General features: G+C 38.6%; 1 non-coding gene across 1 annotated transcript; it reads left to right on the forward strand.

Moving 5' to 3' along the window:
• Positions 1-9,938: 9,938 nt before the first annotated feature.
• On the forward strand, positions 9,939-10,046 carry LOC127742021 (small nucleolar RNA R71). The gene has a single exon (XR_008003208.1). It is a non-coding gene; the product is annotated as a small nucleolar RNA R71 (small nucleolar RNA).
• The last annotated feature ends 10,594 nt before the right edge of the window (positions 10,047-20,640 follow it).

Raw genomic sequence — 20,640 nt, forward strand, 5'->3', positions numbered from 1 at the left:
AATACCTTACGTGAGTAAGGGTCGATCCCACAGAGATTGTCGGCTTGAAGCAAGCTATGGTTATCTTGTAACTCTTAGTCAGGATATCAATAATTATCAGGGTTGATTGTGAAAAGTAAAAGAACATGAAATAAGTACTTGTTTTGCAGTAATGAGGAACAGGTTGAGGTTTTGGAGATGCTCTATCTTCTGAATCACTGCTTTTCTACTGTCTTCTTCTTCAAGCACGCAAGGCTCCTTCCATGGCAAGCTGTATGTAGGGTTTCACCGTTGTCAATGGCTACCTCCCATCCTCTCAGTGAAAATGTTCAACGCGCCCTATCACGGCATGGCTAATCATCTGTCGGTTCTCAATCAGGTTGGAATAGAATCCAATGATTCTTTTGCGTCTGTCACTAACGCCCAGCCTTCAGGAGTTTGAAGCTCGTCACAGTCATTCAATCCTTGAATCCTACTCGGAATACCACAGACAAGGTTTAGATCTTTCGGATTCTCTTGAATGCCGCCATCAATTCTAGCTTATACCACAAAGATTCTGATTAAGGAATCCAAGAGATATCTACTCAATCTAAGGTAGAACAGAGGTGGTTGTCAGGCACACGTTCATAGTAACTAGTAGCCTAGGGTGTACAGAAATGAGTAGATGACGTAAAAATCCACTTCTGGGTCCACTTGGTGTGTGCTTGGGCCGAGCAATGAAGCATTTTCGTGTAGAGACCTTTTCTGGAGTTAAACGCCAGCTTTTATGCCAGTTTGGGCGTTTAACTCCAATTTTTATGCCAGTTCCAGCGTTAAACGCTGGGAATTCTGAAGCTGATTTGCAACGCTGATTTGGGCCATCAAATCTCGGGCAAAGTATGAACTATTATACATTGCTGGAAAGCCCAGGATGTCTACTTTCCAACGTCGTTGAGAGCGCGCCAATTGGGCTTCTGTAGCTCCAGAAAATCCACTTCGAGTGCAGGGAGGTCAGAATCCAACAGCATTTGCATTCCTTTTTCAGCCTCTGAATCAGATTTTTGCTCAGGACCCTCAATTTCAGCCAGAAAATACCTGAAATCACAGAAAAACACACAAACTCATAGTAAAGTCCAGAAAAGTGAATTTTAACTAAAAACTAATAAAAATATAATAAAAACTAATTAAAATATACTAAAAACATACTAAAAACAATGCCAAAAAGCGTATAAATTATCCGCTCATCAAGTATCTTCATTAGTTAAGAGCTATACTTGCAACGCTGTTTTCGCTATAAATTCTTAATCGGTGAATTTTATGCACCACTATTTCGTGGTACATCTTGTGCTTAATTGAGTGGATTTTATCCACTAATCTCACACTTATTCATGTAAATTGCATGTTTTACATTTTCTTTTCTGAATTTGTGCTATGATTGAAAACATGTTTCTTTGGTTTTAATTAAGCTAAATTTAATCCTCTCTCATTACCATTCAATGCCTTGATATGTGTGTTAAGTGATTTCAGGGTTTATAGGACTGGAATGGCTTAGAGGATGGAAAGGAAGCAGGAAAAAGTGGAAGGAATACAAGAAACTGAAGGAATTGCTAAGCTGTCCAGCCTGACCTCTTCGCACTCAATTGATCATAACTTGAGCTACAGAGGTCTAAATGAGCCGGTTCTAGTTGCGTTAGAAAGCTAACATCCGGGGCTTCGCAACGATATATAATTTTTCATAGCTGCCTGGCTGTTAAGTGATACGCACGTGTGGATCACGCGTATGCATGACCTGGTGAAAGTTCAATCCACGCGTATGCGTGGATGACGCGTACGCGTGACATGCGCACGTGCTGGACGTATCAGAAGATTTAGATTTTAGATTTACGTGCTTGGGGAGATTTTTGGACGTGTCAGAAGATTTAGGTTTTAGATTTACGTGCTGGACGTATCAGAAGATTTACATGCTGGGGGCGATTTTTGGGCCTTTTTTGGCCCAGTTTTTGGCCCAGAAAACACAGAATAGAAGCTGCAGAGTGGGGGAATCAGATTCTTTCATCATTCACTTCTCATTCACACAATTTTAGGTTTTAAATGTAGTTTTTAGAGAAAGAGGCTCTCTCTCTCTCTCTCTTCTCTCTAGGTTTTAGGATTTAGGATTTCTCTTCTACTTTTATTGATTACTCATTGTTATTATTTTAGTTTGTGAACTTTTGATGTTAGATTCAATTTCCATATTAATGCAATTGACTGTTTGGATTTTATCATCTCTTATTACTTTTCTATGTTTTTATGTTATGCCCTCCAAGTACTTGACAAAATGCTTAGAAGGATGTTAGAGTAGGATTTTACGTTCTTGGCTTGGTTGAGTAATTGGTAACACTTGAGTTATCAAACTCCTTGTTGATTGATAATTGAAAGTTGCTGATTGATTTTGATTCAACTAAAGCTAGTCTTTCCTTAGAAGTTGACTAGGACTTGAGAAATCAAATTGATTAGTCCACTTGACTTTCCTTCATTCGTTGAGGGTTAACTAAGTGGGAGCAATGAACAATTCTCATCACAATTAATAAGGATAACTAGGATAGGATTTCCAGTTCTCATACCTTGTCAAGAGTATGTCCAGTCATTTGATTTTCATTACCATTTACTATTCTTGCTTCTTATCTCAAAAAAAAACCCCAAAACACACTTTTCCATAACCAATTATAAGCATACTTCCCTGAAATTCCTTGAGAGACGACCCGAGGTTTAAATACTTCGGTTATTATTTATTATGGGTTTGTACTTGTGACCAACAATCTTTTGTACGAAAGGATTTTAGTTGGTTTAGAAGCTATACTTTCAACGAGCCTTTATTTGTGAATTCTAGACCACACTAAAGCCCGTTCATCAAAATGGCACCGTTGCCGGGGAATTGCAAACGTGTGCCTTATTATTGGTTATTGTAAATATTTGTTTTTGCTTATTTATTTGTTTTTTGTTTTTAATTTTTATTAGCTATTATGAATTTTCACCCCTGTCGCTATGAATTTGGTTCCAATGTTGTTGTAGGGAATGGATGCTATAATGAGAACACACATCAAGGTTGGAACAATCAAAGATGAGAGGAGCCTTAAGGATTTAATCAACCCTCTTGGCAACAACCTCCACCAACATACTTTGACCAAGAGCCCTTCCAAGAGGCATACCAAGATAATGGCTATGGTGAACATCCTTTTGATTATCAACAACCACCACCATATGCCTATAAACCCCCTGCTCAATATAGCCCTCAACCCTACTCATAAGCCCCTTTCCACCATTCACCCTCATATGACCGTAACCCTTATCCACCATACCAACCACCATATGAACCATACATAGAACCACCACCTCAATATACACCATCTCCATATCCTTATCAAGAGGAACCACCACCGTGTTATGAGCCCTTTCTCCCAACAAATGAACCCTCCTATCCACCCCAAACCTCCAAGGAGAACAGACTTACCTCTCTCATTGGTCTCACCTCTAAACTCTAAAATCTTATATCCCGGATGGACCAATCCTCTACCTCGAGCTCTAGTGCACTTCCTTTCCAATCACATAATGATCTCTCCTTCCCATCACCACCCTCCATGGAAGAGCACCCACATCCATCAATCCAAGAGCAAGATGATCCCAATTATGCTATTGACATGGAACAAGAGTGAAGGGATCGTCTTCGCGAACTCATACTTCAGAAGAAGCTAGAGGAGGCTCTATAGGTGGAAGTAGTAGAGACCCTTGAAGGCGGAGGATTTGTTGAAGAATTAGTGAAGGAAGACATCAAGGAGGAGTCTAATTTTGTCTTAGAGCAAGTGGAGAAAGCCGAAATTATCGCAGAAGAGGAAATGGTTGAAGACTTGGGAGATGCGGAACCTCCATGGGAAAGTCAAGTCATAGAGCCTCTTTCTAAGACATTTGAAATTGATGTTGAGGAGGGTGTACAACCTCCAAGGCATATCCCAGTTGAAGACTTTGAAGAGGTTGATCAAGAGATGGATTCAATCATTGATGAATCCTTATCTACAATTGAATCCTCTCCCATTGGACTTGACATAGAGATTAAAAGAGAAGAAGCACAACCTCCCATGCCCTTGGTAGGTAATGAAGAAGAGATTGAATTGGAAGAAAACTACCAAGAGAAAGAGGTTGAAATTGAAGAAGCTTGCAAAGAGGTGGAAGTTGCCAAGGGAGAGCACAAGGGAATGGAGCTTGAAATCACCTTGTCAAAGCTATTGGAGACCTCTCCCCCAAAGCCATTACCATCCAATACAACATTCAAGTGGGTAAAATGATAGGTAAAATCGTGATTTACTCTTTTTATAACTCGAACACTTCTCAGCAATGGCTCCAAAAACTTGGTGCACACTACTATGGTTCACTCACATTCTTCGCAACTTCGCACAACTAACCAGCAAGTGCACTGGGTCGTCCAAGTAATAAACCTTACGTGAGTAAGGGTCGATCCCACGGAGATTGTTGGTATGAAGCAAGCTATGGTCATCTTGTAAATCTCAGTTAGGCGGATTCAAATGGTTATAATGGTTTTCGAAAATAATAATAAATAAAACATAAAATAGAGATAGAGATACTTATGTAAATCATTGGTGGGAATTTCAAATAAGCACGTGAAGATGTTGTGTTCCTGTTGAATCTCTGGTTTCCTACTGCTTTCATCCAATTCTTCTTACTCCTTTCTATGGCAAGCTGTATGTAGGGCATCACCGTTGTCAATGGCTACTTCCCATCATCTCAGTAAAAATGGTCCAAATGCTCATGTCACAGCATGGCTAATCATCTGTCGATTCTCGATCATGTCGGAATAGAATCCATTGATTCTTTTGCATCTGTCACTACGCCCAAAAATTGCGAGTTTGAAGCTCGTCACAGTCATTCAATACCTGAATCCTACTCGGAATACCACAGATAAGGTTTAGACTTTTCAGATTCTCAAGAATGGCCGCCAATAATTCTAGCTTATACCACGAAGATTCTGATTAAGGAATCCAAGAGATATGCGCTTGTTCTAAGGTAGAACGGAAGTGGTTGTCAGTCACGCGTTCATAGGGATGGATGATTATGAGTGTCACGGATCATCACATCCATCAGGTTTAAGTGCAACGAATATCTTAGAACAAGAATAAGCTTAATTGAATAGAAAATAGTAGTAATTGCATTAAAACTCGAGGTACAGCAGAGCTCTACACCCTTAATCTATAATGTGTAGAGACTCCACCGTTGAAAATACATAAGTGATGGTCCAGGCATGGCCGAATGGCCAGCCCCCATGAAGGTCTAAAATCGCATACACTGATCAAAGATCAATCAAAAGACGTCTAATACAATAGTCAAATGTCCTATTTATACTACACTAGTTACTAGGGTTTACAAAAATAAGTCTAAATGCAGAAATCCACTTTCGGAGCCCACTTTGGTGTGTGCTTGGGCTGAGCTTGAGCTTTACACGTGGAGAGGCTTCTCTTGGAGTTAAACTCCAAGTTGTAACGTGTTTTTGGCGTTTAACTTTGGTTTGTGACGTGTTTCTGGCGTTTTACTCCAGAATGCAGCATGGAACTGGTGTTGAATGCCAGTTTGCGTCATCTAAATTCGAACAAAGTATGGACTAATATATATTGCTGGAAAGATCTGGATGTCTACTTTTCAACGCCATTGAGGGAGTGCCATTGGGAGTTCTGTTGCTCACGAAAATCCATTTCGAGTGCAGGGAGGTCAGAATCCAACAGCATCAGCAGTCCTTTTTCAGCCTGAATTAGATTTTTGCTCAGGTCGCTTAATTTCAGCCAGAAAATACCTGAAATCACAGAAAATACACAAACTCATAATAAAGTCCAGAAATGTGAATTTTGCAAAAAAACTAATGAAAACATCCCTAAAAGTAGCTAGATCCTACTAGAAACTACCTAAAAACAATGCCAAAAAGCGTATAAATTATCCGCTCATCACAACACCAACCTTAAATTGTTGCTTGTCCCCAAGCAACTGAAAATCAAATAGGATAAAAAGAAGTGAATATACTATAAATCCCAAAATATCAATGAATATTAGTTCTAACTAGATGAGCGGGACTTGTAGAGAATGATTGGCATCTATAGGAACTCAGAGTTCAGATAGTGTTATTGATTCTCCTAGTTAAGTATGTTGATTCTTGAACACAGCTACTTTTATGAGTCTTGGCCGTGGCCCTAAGCACTTTGTTTTCCAGTATTATCACCGGATACATAAATGCCACAGACACATGACTGGGTGAACCTTTTCAGATTGTGACTCAGCTTTGCTAAAGTCCCCAGTTAGAGGTGTCCAAAGCTCTTAAGCACACTCTTTTTGCTTTGGATCACGACTTTAACCACTCAGTCTCAAGCTTTTCACTTGGGCCTGCATGCCACAAGCACATGGTTAGGGACAGCTTGATTTAGCCGCTTAGGCCTGGATTTTATTTCCTTGGGCGCTCCTATCCATTGATGCTCAAAGCCTTGGATCCTTTTTTCTTTATACTTTTCTTCACCATTTTTTTTGAAAGCTTTTGTTATTCACTGATTTTTCTTGCTTCAATAATCAATTTTATGATTTTTCAGATCATCAATAACATTTCTCTTTTTCATCATTCTTTCAAGTGCCAACAATTTTAACATTCATAAACAACAAGATAAAAAATATGCACTGTTCAAGCATTCATTCAGAAACCAAAAAGTATTATCGCCACTTCAACATAATTAAACTAAATTCAAGGATGAATTCGAAACGCATGTACTTCTTGTTCTTTTGAATTAAAAACATTTTTCATTTAAGAAAGGTGAAGGATTCATGGAACTATTCATAGCCTTAAGACATAGTTACTAAATACTAATGATCATGTAATAGAGACACAAACATAGACAAACATGAAGTTCAAAAATCGAAAAATAGAGAGATAAGAACAAGGAAGTTAAGGAATGAGTCCACCTTAGTGAGGGTGGCACCTTCTTCTTGAAGAACCAAAGGTGCTCTTGAGCTCCTCTATGTCTCTTCCTTGCCTCTGTTGCTTGATCCCTAGTGATTTTGGTGCTCCTATGCTTAGTTGCTCCCAATAATTATGTAGAGGTAAATGTATCCCCTGAGATATCTCAGAGATTTCTTAATGAGGGAATTCCTCATGCTCTTGTTGAGGTCCATAAGTGGGCTCTCTTGATGTGCAGTCAAATGCTCTACTACTGAGCTATGGACCTTTGAGATGAATCTCTCCATCTCCCATGACTCGGAAGTGGAAGCTTTTGTCTTCCTTTTCCTCTTTCTATAGGTTTCTCCGGCCTTAGGTGCCATCAAAGGTTATGGAAAAACAAAAAAGCTATGCTTTTACCACACCAAACTTAGAATGTTGCTCGCCTTTGAGCAACAGAAGAAAGAATAGAGGATGAAGAAGAAGATATGGAGGAGAGGGAGAGAGATGTGTATTCGGTCCAAGGGGAGAAGAGAAGGTTGTGTTGTGTGAAAATGAAGAAGGATGGAGGGGTGTATATAGTGGATGGAGAGGGAATGGGGTTCGGTTATTTAGGGTGGGTTTGGGTGGGAAAGAGATTTTGAATTTGAAGGTATGTGGGGTTTATGGGGAAGAGTGGATGGATGTGAGTGGTGAAGAGGTGATGGGGAAGAGAGATTGAGGTGATTGGTGAAGGGTGTATGGGGAAGAGTGTTATTGGATTGAGTGAAGAAGAGAGAAGGTGAGTTGAGGAAGGTGAGGATCTTGTAGGGTCCACAGATCCTAAGATGTCAAGGATTTACCATTCCTACACCAGTTAGGCGTGTAAAATGCCCTCTGCAGCAATCTTGGCGTTTAACGCCAAACTTAAGCTTGTTTCTGGCGTTTAACGCCAGCTCTATGCTTGTTTCTGGCATTAAACACCAGCTTGGTGCTTGTTTCTGGCGTTTAACGCCAGCTTTCCTCAGGGTGCAATCCTGGCGTTTGAACGCCAGATTACTGCTTGTTTCTGGCATTCAGCGCCAGATTCATACTCTGTTCTGGCGTTGAACGCCAGCCAGATGCTCCTTACTGGCATTCAAACACCAGTAAGCTCGTCCTCCAGGGTGTGCTGTTTCTTCTACTATTTTTGATTCTGTTTTTAATTTTAGCAATTGTTTTGTGACTCCACATGATCATAAACCTAATAAAATATAAATGAACAATAGAAATATAGATAAATAAAAAGTGGGTTGCCTCCCAATAAGCGCTTCTTTAATGTCAATAGCTTGACAGTGAGCTCTCATGGAGCTCACAGATCATCAGAGCACTGTTGGGATCTCCCAACACCAAACTTAGAGTTTGAATGTGGGGGTTCAACACCAAATTCAGAGTTTGGTTGTGGCCTCCCAACACCAAACTTAGAGTTTGATTGTGGGGGCTTTGTTTGACTCTGTATTGAGAGAAGCTTTTCATGCTTCCTCTCCATGTTTATAGAAGGATAACCTTGAGCTTTAAACACAAGGTAGTCCCCATTCAATTGAAGGACTAGCACACCTCTGTCAAAATCAATCACAGCTCCTGCTGTGGCTAGGAAGGGTCTTCCAAGGATGATGCATTCATCCTCCTCCTTCCCAGTATCTAGGATTATGAAATCAGCAGGGATGTAAAGGCCTTTAACCTTCACTAACACGTCCTCTACCAATCCATAAGCTTGTCTTATCGACTTGTCTGCCATCTCTAATGAGAATGTGGCAGCCTATACCTCAAAGATCCCTAGTTTTTCCAATACAGAAAGTGGCATAAGATTTATACCTGACCCCAGGTCACACAAAGCCTTCTCAAAGGTCATGGTGCCTATGGTACAGGGTATTAAGAATTTACCAGGATCTTGTTTCTTTTGAGGTAGAGTTTGCTGAACCTATGTATTTAGTTCACTAATGAGAAAGGGAGGTTCACCTTCCCAAGTTTCATTACCAAACAACTTGGCATTCAGCTTCATGATGGCTCCTAGATATTGAGCAACTCGCTCTCTAGTTACATCTTCATCCTCTTCTGAGGAAGAATAGTTCTCAGAGCTCATGAATGGTAGAAGAAAGTTTAATGGAATCTCTATGGTCTCTATATGAGCCTCAGATTCCTTTAGGTCCTCAATAGGGAACTCCTTCTTGTTCAGAGGACGTCCCAGGAGGTCTTCCTCACTGGGATTCACGTCCTTCTCCTCCTTTGGGTATTCGGCCATTTTGATTATATCAATGGCGTTGCACTCTATTTTTGGATTCTCTTCTGTATTGCTTGGGAGAGTACTAGGAGGAGTTTCAATGATTTTCTTACTCAGCTGACCCACTTGTGCCTCTAAATTTCTGATGGAGGACCTTGTTTCACTCATGAAACTTAAAGTGGCTTTAGATAGATCAGAGATTATATTTGCTAAGCTAGAGCGGCTTTGCTCATACTTCTCTGTCTGTTGCTGAGAAGATGATGGAAAAGGCTTGCTATTGCTAAGCGTATTTCTTCCACCATTATTAAAGCCTTGTTGGGGCCTTTGTTGATCCTTCCATGAGAAATTTGGATGATTTCTCCATGAGGAATTATAAGTGTTCCCATAGAGTTCACCCATGTAATTTACCTCTGCCATTGCAGGGTTCTCAGGATCACAAGCTTCTTCTTCAGAAAATGCCTCTTTAGTACTGTTGGATGCATTTTGCCATCCATTCAGACTCTGAGAGATCATGTTGACTTGCTGAGTCAACATTTTGTTCTGAGCCAATATGGCATTCAGAGCATCAATTTCAAGAACTCCCTTCCTTTGGGGCGTCCCATTGCTCATAGGATTCCTCTCAGAAGTGTACATGAATTGGTTATTTGCAACTATGTCAATGAGTTCTTGAGCTTCTGCAGGCATTTTCTTTATGTGAATGGATCCACCTACAGAATGGTCCAGTGACATCTTAGAAAACTCAGATAGACCATAATAGAATATATCCAGAATGGTCCACTCTGAAAGCATGTCAAAAGGACACTTTTTGGTCATCTGCTTGTATCTTTCCCAAGCTTCATAGAGGGATTCATCATCTTTTTATTTGAAGGTATGAACATCCACTCTAAGCTTGCTCAACTTTTGAGGAGGAAAGAACTTAGCCAAGAAGGTCGTGACCAACTTATCCCAAGAGTCCAGGCTATCTTTAGGTTGTGAGTCCAACCATGTTCTAGCTCTGTCTTTTACAGCAAAAGGGAAAAGCATGAGTCTGTAGACTTCAGGATCTACTCCATTAGTCTTAACAGTCTCACAGATCTGCAAGAACTCAGTTAAAAACTGATAGGGATCTTCTGATAGAAGTCCATGAAACTTGTAGTTCTATTGCATTAGAGCAACTAGTTGAAGCTTCTGCTCAAAATTGTTTGCTCCAATGGCAGGAATTGAGATGCTTCTTCCATCAAATTTGGAAGTAGGTGTAGTATAATCACTAAGCATCCTCCTTGCATTATTATTTTCAACTGCCATCTCCTCTTCCTTTTTGAAAATTTCTATAAGGTTGTCTCTAGATTGTTGTAATTTAACTTCTCTTAGTTTCCTCTTCAGAGTCCTTTCAGGTTCAGGATCTGCTTCAACAAGAATGTCATTGTCCTTGCTCCTGCTCATATGAAAAAGAAGGGCACAGAAAATAATAATAGGGATCCTCTTTACCACAGTAGATAGATTCCTTTATGTTAGTAGAAGAAGAAAAGAATAGAAGAAGGAAAAGAAGAAAATTCGAACTCAGAGAGGAAGAGGGGTTCGAATTTTAAGATGAAGAGAAGTGTTAGTAAATGAATAAATAAATAGAAAGAGATGAGAGAGAAGAATTTTTGAAAATTAACTAAAATAAAAGAAAAATATTAAAGTTAAAATTCGAAAATTAAGAAAAGGAATAAAATAAAAATAAAAATTTGAAAAAATTAGTAAAAAAAGAATTTTGAAAAAGAGGGAGGTAATTTTCGAAAATTAGAGAGAGGAAAAAAGTTAGGTAGTTTTGAAAAAGATAAGAAACAAACGAAAGTCAATTAGTTAGTTGAAAAAGATTTGAAAATCAATTTTGAAAAGATAAGAATTTAGAAAAGATTTTTGAAATCAATTTTGAAAAAGATATGATTTGAAAAAGGTCTTTTGAAAAGATATGATTGAAAAAGATATTTTGGAAAAGATTTGATTTTTAAAATTAGAATTGATTACTTGACTAACAAGAAACTAAAAAATATGACTCTAAAATTTAAAGATTGAACCTTTCTTAACAAGAAAGTAACAAACTTCAAATTTTTGAATCAATCACATTAATTGTTAGTAAAGTTTTCGAAATTTTAAAATAAAGATAAGAAAAAGATTTTAAAAATAAATTTTAAAAATTTTTGAAAATAATAAAAAAATGAAAAAAATTTATTTTTGAAAAAGATTTTGAAAAGATAAGATTTTTAAAATTGAAAATTTGACTTGACTTATAAGAAATAGCTAAGTTTTAAAAATTTTTGACTAAGTCAACTCAAATTTTTTAAAATTATGAGCAAAATAAGGAAAAGATTTTTTTTATTTTTGAATTTTTAAGGAGGAGAGAGAAAAACACAAAAATGACTCACAACATGAAAGATTAAGATCAAAACAAAGAAAACATGCAAGAACACTATGAATGTCAAGATGAACACCAAGAACACTTTGAAGATCAAGATGAACATCAAGACTTATTTTTGAAAAATTTTCAAGAAAAAAAAAACATGCAAGACACCAAACTTAGAAATGTTTCATGTTTAGACACTATGAATGCAAAAATGCATATGAAAAATAACAAAAAACACAAAACAAGAAAATTTAAAGATCAAACAAGAAGACTTACCAAGAACAAATTGAAGATCATGAAGAACACCATGCATGAATTTTTTCAAAAAAAATGCATAAATTTTAAAAACATGCAATTGACACCAAACTTAAAAATTCACTCAAGACTCGAACAAGAAACACAAAAATATTTTTTGAATTTTTATGATTTTATTGATTTTTTTGGATTTTTTGAAAATTATTTTTTGGAAAAACAAAAACATAATAAAAAATTTTTGAAAGATTTTTGAAAACTTTTTTAAAAGAAAATTACCTAATCTGAGCAACAAGATGAACCGTCAGTTGTCCAAACTCGAATAATCCCCAGCAACGGCGCCAAAAACATGATAGGCAAAATCGTGATTTACTATTTTCATAACTCGAACACTTCTTAGCAATGGCTTCAAAAACTTGGTGCACACTACTATGGTTCACTCACATTCTTCACAACTTCGCACAACTAACCAGCAAGTGCACTGGGTCATCCAAGTAATAAACCTTACGTGAGTAAGGGTCGATCCCACGGAGATTGTTGGTATGAAGCAAGCTATGGTCATCTTGTAAATCTCAGTTAGGCGGATTCAAATAGTTATAAGGGTTTTTGAAAATAATAATAAATAAAGCATAAAATAGAGATAGAGATACTTATGTAAATCATTGGAGGGAATTTCAGATAAGCGCGTGAAGAGGCTATGTTCCTGTTGAATCTCTGCTTTCCTACTGCTTTCATCCAATTCTTCTTACTCCTTTCTATGGCAAGCTGTATGTAGGGTATCACCGTTGTCAATGGCTACTTCCCATCCTCTCAGTGAAAATGGTCCAAATGCTCTTGTCACAGCACGGCTAATCATCTGTTAGTTCTCGATCATGTCGGAATAGAATCCATTGATTCTTTTGTGTATGTCACTACGCCCAACAATCACGAGTTTGAAGCTCCTCACAGTCATCCAATCCCTAAATCCTACTCGGAATACCACAGACAAGGTTTAGACTTTCTGGATTCTCAAGAATGGCCGCCAATAATTCTAGCTTATACCCCGAAGATTCTGATTAAGGAATCCCAGAGATATGCGCTCGTTCTAAGGTAGAACGGAAGTGGTTATCAGTCACGCATTCATAGGGATGGATGATGATGAGTGTCACGGATCACGACATCCATCAGGTTGAAGTGCAACGAATATCTTAGAACAAGAATAAGCTGAATTGAATAGAAAATAGTAGTAATTGCATTAAAACTCGAGGTACGGCAGAGCTCCACACCCTTAATCTTTGGTGTGTAGAAACTCCACCGTTGAAAATACATAAGTGATGGTCCAGGCATGGTCGAATGGCCAGCCCCCATGAACGTTATCAAAGGATCATAAGGTAATCCAAAAATAATCCAAAGATGTCTAATACAATAGTAAAATGTCCTATTTATATATAGACTAGTTACTAGGGTTTACAAAAATAAGTCTAAATGCAGAAATCCACTTCCGGGGCCCACTTTGGTGTGTGCTTGGGCTGAGCTTGAGCTTTACACATGCAGAGGCTTCTTTTGGAGTTAAACACCAAGTTGTAATGTATTTTTGGCGTTTAACTCTGGTTTGAAACGTGTTTCTGGCGTTTTACTCCATAATGCAGCATGAAACTGGCGTTGAACACCAGTTTGCATCGTCTAAACTCGAATAAAGTATGGACTATTATATATTGCTGGAAAGCTCTGGATGTCTACTTTCTAACGCCGTTGAGAGCGCGCAATTCAGAGTTCTATAGCTGCAGAAAATCTATTTCTAGTGTAGGGAGGTCAGAATCCAACAGCATCAGCAGTCCTTTTTCAGCCTGAATCAGATTTTTGCTCAGGTCCCTCAATTTCAGCCAGAAAATACCTGAAATCATAGAAAAACACACAAACTCGTAGTAAAGTCCAAAAATGTGAATTTTGCATAAAAACTAATAAAAACATTCCTAAAAGTAGCTAGATCCTACTAAAAACTACCTAAAAATAATGCCAAAAAGCGTATAAATTATCCGCTCATCACAACACCAAACTTAAATTGTTGCTTGTCCCCAAGCAACTGAAAATAAAATAGGATAAAAAGAAGAGAATATACTATATATCTCAAAATATCAATGAAGATTAGTTCTAATTAGATGAGCGGGACTAATAGCTTTTTGCTTCTGAACAGTTTTGGCATCTCACTTTATCCTTTGAAGTTTAGAATGATTGGCATCTATAGGAACTCAGAGTTCAGATAGTGTTATTGATTCTCCTAGTTAAGTATGTTGATTCTTGAACACAGCTACTTTTATGAGTCTTGGCCGTGGCCCTAACTCTTTGTTTTCCAGTATTACCACCGGATACATAAATGCCACAGACACATGACTGGATGAACCTTTTTAGATTGTGACTCAGCTTTGCTAAAGTCCCCAGTTAGAGGTGTCCAGAGCTCTTAAGCACACTCTTTTTGCTTTGGATCATGATTTTAACCACTCAGTCTCAAGCTTTTCACTTGGACCTGCATGCCACAAGCACATGGTTAGGGACAGTTTGATTTAGCCGCTTAGGCCTAGATTTTATTTCCTTGGGCCCTCCTATCCATTGATACTCAAAGCCTTGGATCCTTTTTACCCTTGCCTTTTGTTTTTAAGGGCTATTGGCTTTTTCTATATATATATATATATATATATATTCGCCATTTTTTTTGCAAGCTTCTTCTTTTTCACTGCTTTTACTTGCTTTAAGAATCAATTTTATGATTTTTTAGATCATCTACAAAATTTTTATTTTTCATCATTCTTTCAAGAGCCAACAAATTTAAAATTCATAAACAACAAGATAAAAAATATGCACTGTTTAAGCATTCATTCAGAAAACAAAAAGTATTGTCACCACATCAATATAATTAAACTAATTTCAAGGATAAATTTGAAACTCATGTATTTCTTGTTCTTTTGAATTAAACATTTTTCATTTAAGAGAGGTGAAGGATTCATGGAATTATTCATAGCCTTAAGACATAGTTACTAAATACTAATGATCATGTAGTAAAGACACAAACATAGATAAACATGAAGCTTAAAAATCGAAAAACAGAGAAGTCAGAACAAGGAAGTTAAGGAATGAGTCCACCTTAGTGATGGTGGTGCCTTCTTCTTGAAGGGCCAATGGTGTCCTTGAGCTCCTCTATGTCTCTTCCTTGCCTCTGTTGCTTGATCCCTAGTGATTTTGGTGCTCCTATCCTTAGTTGCTCCAAATAATTTTGTGGAGGAAAATGTATCCCCTGAGGTACGTCAGGGATTTCTTGATGAGAGAATTCCTCATGCTCTTGTTGAGGTCCATGAGTGGGCTCTCTTGATGTGCAATCAAATGCTCTACTACTGAGCTATGGACCCTTGAGATGAATCTCTCCATCTCCCGTGACTCGGAGGTGGAAGCTTTTGTCTTTCCTTTCCTTTTTCTAGAGGTTTCTCCGGCCTTTGGTGCCATCAATGGCTATGGAAAAACAAAAAAGCTATGCTTTTATCACACCAAATGTAGAATGTTGATCATCCTCAAGCAAAAGAAGAAAGAATAGAGGAAGAAGAAGAAGAGATGGAGGAGAGGGAGAGTGGTTTATGGTTCGGTGATGTAGGGTGGGTTTGGGTGAGAAAGAGATTTTGAATTTCAAGGTAGGTGAGGTTTATGGGAAAGAGAGGATGGATGTGAGTGGTAAGAGGTGATGGGGAAGAGTGTTATGAAAAGGTGTGAGAGAGAGGGAGAAGGTAGGTGGGGATCCTGTGGTGTCCACAGATCCTCAGGTGATCCTGTGGGGTCCACAGATCCTGAGGTGTTAAGGATTTCTCATCCCTGCACCCTTTAGGCATGTAAAATGCCCTTGTATGCAATCCTGGCATTTAACGCTAGACTGATGCTTGTTTCAAGCGTTAAACGCCTAGATGTAGCATGTTTCTGGCGTTTAACGCCAGCCTGATGCTTGTTTCTGGCGTTAAACGCCAGCTTTCCTCAAGGTGTAATCCTGGCATTTAAACGCCAGACTGCTGCTTGTTTCTGGTGTTCAACGCCAGATTCATGCTCTATTCTGGCATTGAATGCAAGCCAGATGCTCCTTACTGGCATTTAAACGCCAGTAGGCTCTTCCTCTAGGGTGTGGAATTTCTTCTGTTGTTTTTGATTCTGTTTTTAATTTTAGCAATTGTTTTGTGACTCCACATGATCATGAACCTAATAAAATATAAAAGAACAGTAGAAAATATAGATAAATAAAAATTGGGTTGCCTCCCAATAAGCGCTTCTTTAATGTCAATAGCTTGACAGTGAGCTCTCATGGAGCTCACAAATCATCAGAGCATTGTTGGGACCTCCCAATACCAAACTTAGAGTTTGAATGTGGGGGTTCAACACCAAACTTAGAGTTTGGTTGTGGCCTTGGTAGCGCTCTCAAACGTTAATCACACTTTGTCACAACTCCGCACAACTAACCAGCAAGTGCATTGGGTCGTCCAAGTAATAAACCTTACGCGAGTAAGGGTCGATCCCATGGAGATTGTTGGTATGAAGCAAGCTATGGTCATCTTGTAAATCTCAGTTAGGAGGATTCAAATGGTTTATAATGGTTTTCGAAAATTAATAATAAATAAAGCATAAAATAAGATAGAGATACTTATGTAAATCATTGGCGGGAATTTCAGATAAATGTATGGAGATGCTTTGTCCCTGTTGAATCTCTGTAACATACCACTTTCTTACTTTCAATCCTTCATACTCCTTTCCATGGCAAGCTGTATGTAGGGCATCACTATTGTCAATGGCTACATCCCATCCTCTCAGTGAAAATGGTCCAAATGCTCTGTTACAGCACGGCTAATCATCGGTCAATTCTCGATCATGTCGGACTAGAATCTATTGATTCGTTTGAGTTTGTCATCACGCCCAACAATCGTGAGTTTGAAGCTTGTCACAGTCATTCAATCCCTGAATCCTACTCGGAATACCACAGACAAGGTTTAGACTTTTCGGATTCTTAAGAATGGCCGCCAATAATTCTAGCTTATACCACGAAGATTCTGATTAAGGAATCCAAGAGATACACGATCGTTCTAAGGTAGAACGGAAGTGGTTGTCAGTCACGTGTTCATAGGTGAGAATGATGATGAGTATCACGGATCATCACATTCATCATGTTGAAGTGCAACGAATATCTTAGAACATGAATAAGCTGAATTGAATTGAAATAGTAGTAATTGCATTAAAACTCAAGGTACAGCAGAGCTCCACACCTTAATCTATGGTGTGTAGAAACTCCACCGTTGAAAATACATAAGTGATCAAGGTTCAGGCATGGCCGAATGGCCAGCCCCCAAAGTCTAAGAACTAAACGTCCAAAGATGGATGCTAAGATAAAAGACGAAAACCAAGATGTCTAATACAATAGTAAAATGTCCTATTTATACTAGACTAGCTACTAGGGTTTACAAAAATAAGTAATTAATGCAGAAATCCACTTCCGGGGCCCACTTTGTGTGTGCTTGGGCTGAGCTTGAGCTTTACACGTGCAGAGGCTTCTCTTGGAGTTAAACGCCAAGTTGTAACGTGTTTTTGGCATTTAACTCTGGTTTGTGACGTGTTTCTGGCGTTTTACTTCAGAATGCAGCATGGAACTGGAGTTGAACGCCAATTTGTGTTGTCTTTATTCGAATAAAATATGAATAATTATATATTGCTGGAAAGCTCTGGATGTCTGATTTCCAACACCATTAAGAGCATGCCATTTAGAGTTCTGTAGCTCTAGAAAATCTATTTCTAGTGCAGGGAGGTCAGAATCCAACAGCATCAGCAGTCTTTTGTCAGCCTGAATCAGATTTTTGCTCAGATCCCTCAATTTCAGCTAGAAAATACCTGAAATCACAGAAAAACACAAAAACTCATAGTAAAGTCCAGAAATGTGAATTTTGCATATAAACTAATAAAAACATCTCTAAAAGTAGCTAGATCCTACTAGAAACTACCTAAAAATAATGGAAAAAGCGTATAAATTATCCGCTCGTCACAACACCAAACTTAAATTGTTGCTTGTCCCCAAGCAACTGAAAGTAAAATAGGATAAAAAGAAGTGAATATACTATAAATCTCAAAATATCAATGAAGATTAGTTCTAATTAGATGAGCGGGACAGGTAGCTTTTTGCTTCTGAACAGTTTTGGCATCTCACTTTATCCTTTGAAGTTTAGAATGATTGGCATCTATAGGAACTCAGAGTTCAGATAGTGTTATTGATTCTCCTAGTTAAGTATGTTGATTCTTGAACACATCTACTTTTATGAGTCTTGGCTGTGGCCCTAAGAACTTTGTTTTCCAGTATTACCACCGGATACATAAATGCCACAGACACATGACTGGGTGAACCTTTTCAGATTGTGACTCAGCTTTGCTAAAATCCCCAGCTAGAGGTGTCCAGAGCTCTTAAGCACACTCTTTTTGCTTTGGATCACGACTTTAACCACTCAGTATCAAGCTTTTCACTTGGACCTGCATGCCACAAGCACATGGTTAGGGACAGCTTGATTTAGCCGCTTAGGCTTGGATTTATTTCCTTAGGCCCTCCTATCCATTGATGCTCAAAGCCTTGGACCCGTTTTACCCTTGCCTTTTGGTTTTAAGGGCTATTGGCTTTTTCTGCTTGCTTTTTCTTTTTCTTTTATAAAATATTTTTTTCGCCACTTTTTTTTCGCAAGCTTTGTTCTTCACTGCTTTTTCTTGCTTCAAGAACCAATTTATTGATTTTTCAGATCATCAATAACATTTCTCTTTTTCATCATTCTTTCAAGAGCCAACAATTTTAACATTCATAAACAACAAGATAAAAAATATGCACTGTTCAAGCATTCATTCAGAAAACAAAAAGTATTGTCACCACATCAATATAATTAAACTAATTTCAAGGATGAATTCGAAACTCATGTACTTCTTGTTCTATTGTATTTAAAAATATTTTTCATTTAAGAAAGGTGAAGGATTCATGGAATTATTCATAGCCCTAAGTCATAGACACTAGGCACTAATGATCATGTAATAAAGACACAAACATAGACAAACATGAAGCACAAAAACCGAAAAACAGAGAGATAAGAACAAGGAAGTTAAGGAATGAGTCCACCTTAGTGATGGTGGCGCCTTCTTCTTGAAGAACCAAAGGTGCTCTTGAGCTTCTCTATGTCTCTTCCTTGCCTCTGTTGCTTGATCCCTAGTGATTTTGGTGCTCTTATCCTTAGTTGCTCCCAATAATTGTGTGGAGGAAAATGTATCCCCTGAGGTATCTCAGGGATTTCTTGATGAGGAAATTCCTCATGCTCTTGTTGAGGTCCATGAGTGGCTCTCTTGATGTGCAGTCAAATGCTCTACTACTGAGCTATGGACCCTTGAGATGAATCTCTCCATCTCCCATGACTCAGAGGTGGAAGCTTTTGTCTTCCCTTTCCTTTTTCTAGAGGTTTCTTTGGCCTTAGGTGCCATCAGTGGTTATGGAAAAACTAAAAAGCTATGCTTTTACCACACCAAACTTAGAATGTTGTTTGTCCTCGAGCAAAAGAAGAAAGAATAGATGAAGAAGTAGAAGAAATGGAGGAGAGCGAGAGAGGTGTGTATTCGGCTATTTAGGGTGGGTTTGGGTGGGAAAGAGATTTTGAATTGGAAGGTAGGTGGGGTTTATGGGGAAGAGTGGATGGATGTGAGTGGTTGAGGTAGGTGCGGATCCTGTGGGGTCCACAGATCCTGAAGTGTCAAGGATGAATCATCCCTGCACCAATTAGGCATGTAAAACACCATTTGCATGCAATTCTGGCGTTTAACACCAGACTGTAGCTTGTTTCTGGTATTAAACGCCCAAATGTAGCATGTTTCTGGCGTTTAATGCCAGCCTGATGCTTGTTTCTGGTGTTAAACGCCAGCTTTCCTCAGGGGGCAATCCTAGCGTTTAAACGCCATACTGCGGCTTGTTTCTGGCATTCAACGCCAGATTTATGCTCTATTCTGGCGTTGAACGCCAGCCAGATGCTCCTTACTGGCGTTTAAACGCCAGTAAGCTCTTCCTCTAAGGTGTGCTGTTTCTTCTGCTGTTTTTTATTCTATTTTTAATTTTCGTAGTTGTTTTGTGACTCCACATGACCATGAACCTAATAAAACATAAAAGAACAATAAAAATATAGATAAATAAAATTGGGTTGCCTCCCAATAAGCACTTTTTTAATGTCAATAGCTTGACAGTGAGCTCTCATGGAGCTTCACATATGTTCAGAGCATTGTTGGGACCTCCCAACACCAAACTTAGAGTTTGAATGTGGGGGTTCAACACCAAACTTAGAGTTTGGTTGTGGCTTTCCAACACCAAACTTAGAGTTTGATTGTGGGGGCTTTGATTGACTTTGCATTGAGAGAAGCTTTTCATGCTTCCTCTCCATGGTTGCAGAGGAGGATCCTTGAGCTTTAAACACAAGGTAGTCCCCATTCAATTGAAGGACCAGCTCTCCTCTGTCAACATCAATCATAGCTCCTGCTGTGGCTAGGAAGGGTCTTCCAAGGATGATGCATTCATCCTCTTCCTGCCTAGTGTCTAAGATTATGAAATCAGCAGGGATGTAATGGCCTTTAACCTTTATTAACACGTCCTCTACCAATCCATAAGCTTGTCTTACTGACTTTTCTGTCATCTGTAATGAGAATGTGGCAGCCTGTACTTCAAAGATCCTAGCTTCTTCATTACAGAGAGTGGCATAAGAATTATACCTGACCCCAGGTCACACAGAGCCTTCTCAAAGGTCATGGTGCCCATGGTACAGGGTATTAAGAATTTACCAGGATCTTGTTTCTTTTGAGGTAAAGTTT

The sequence above is a fragment of the Arachis duranensis genome, chromosome 9 (assembly GCF_000817695.3).
Source record: "Arachis duranensis cultivar V14167 chromosome 9, aradu.V14167.gnm2.J7QH, whole genome shotgun sequence".
NCBI classification, from domain to species: Eukaryota; Viridiplantae; Streptophyta; class Magnoliopsida; order Fabales; family Fabaceae; genus Arachis; species Arachis duranensis.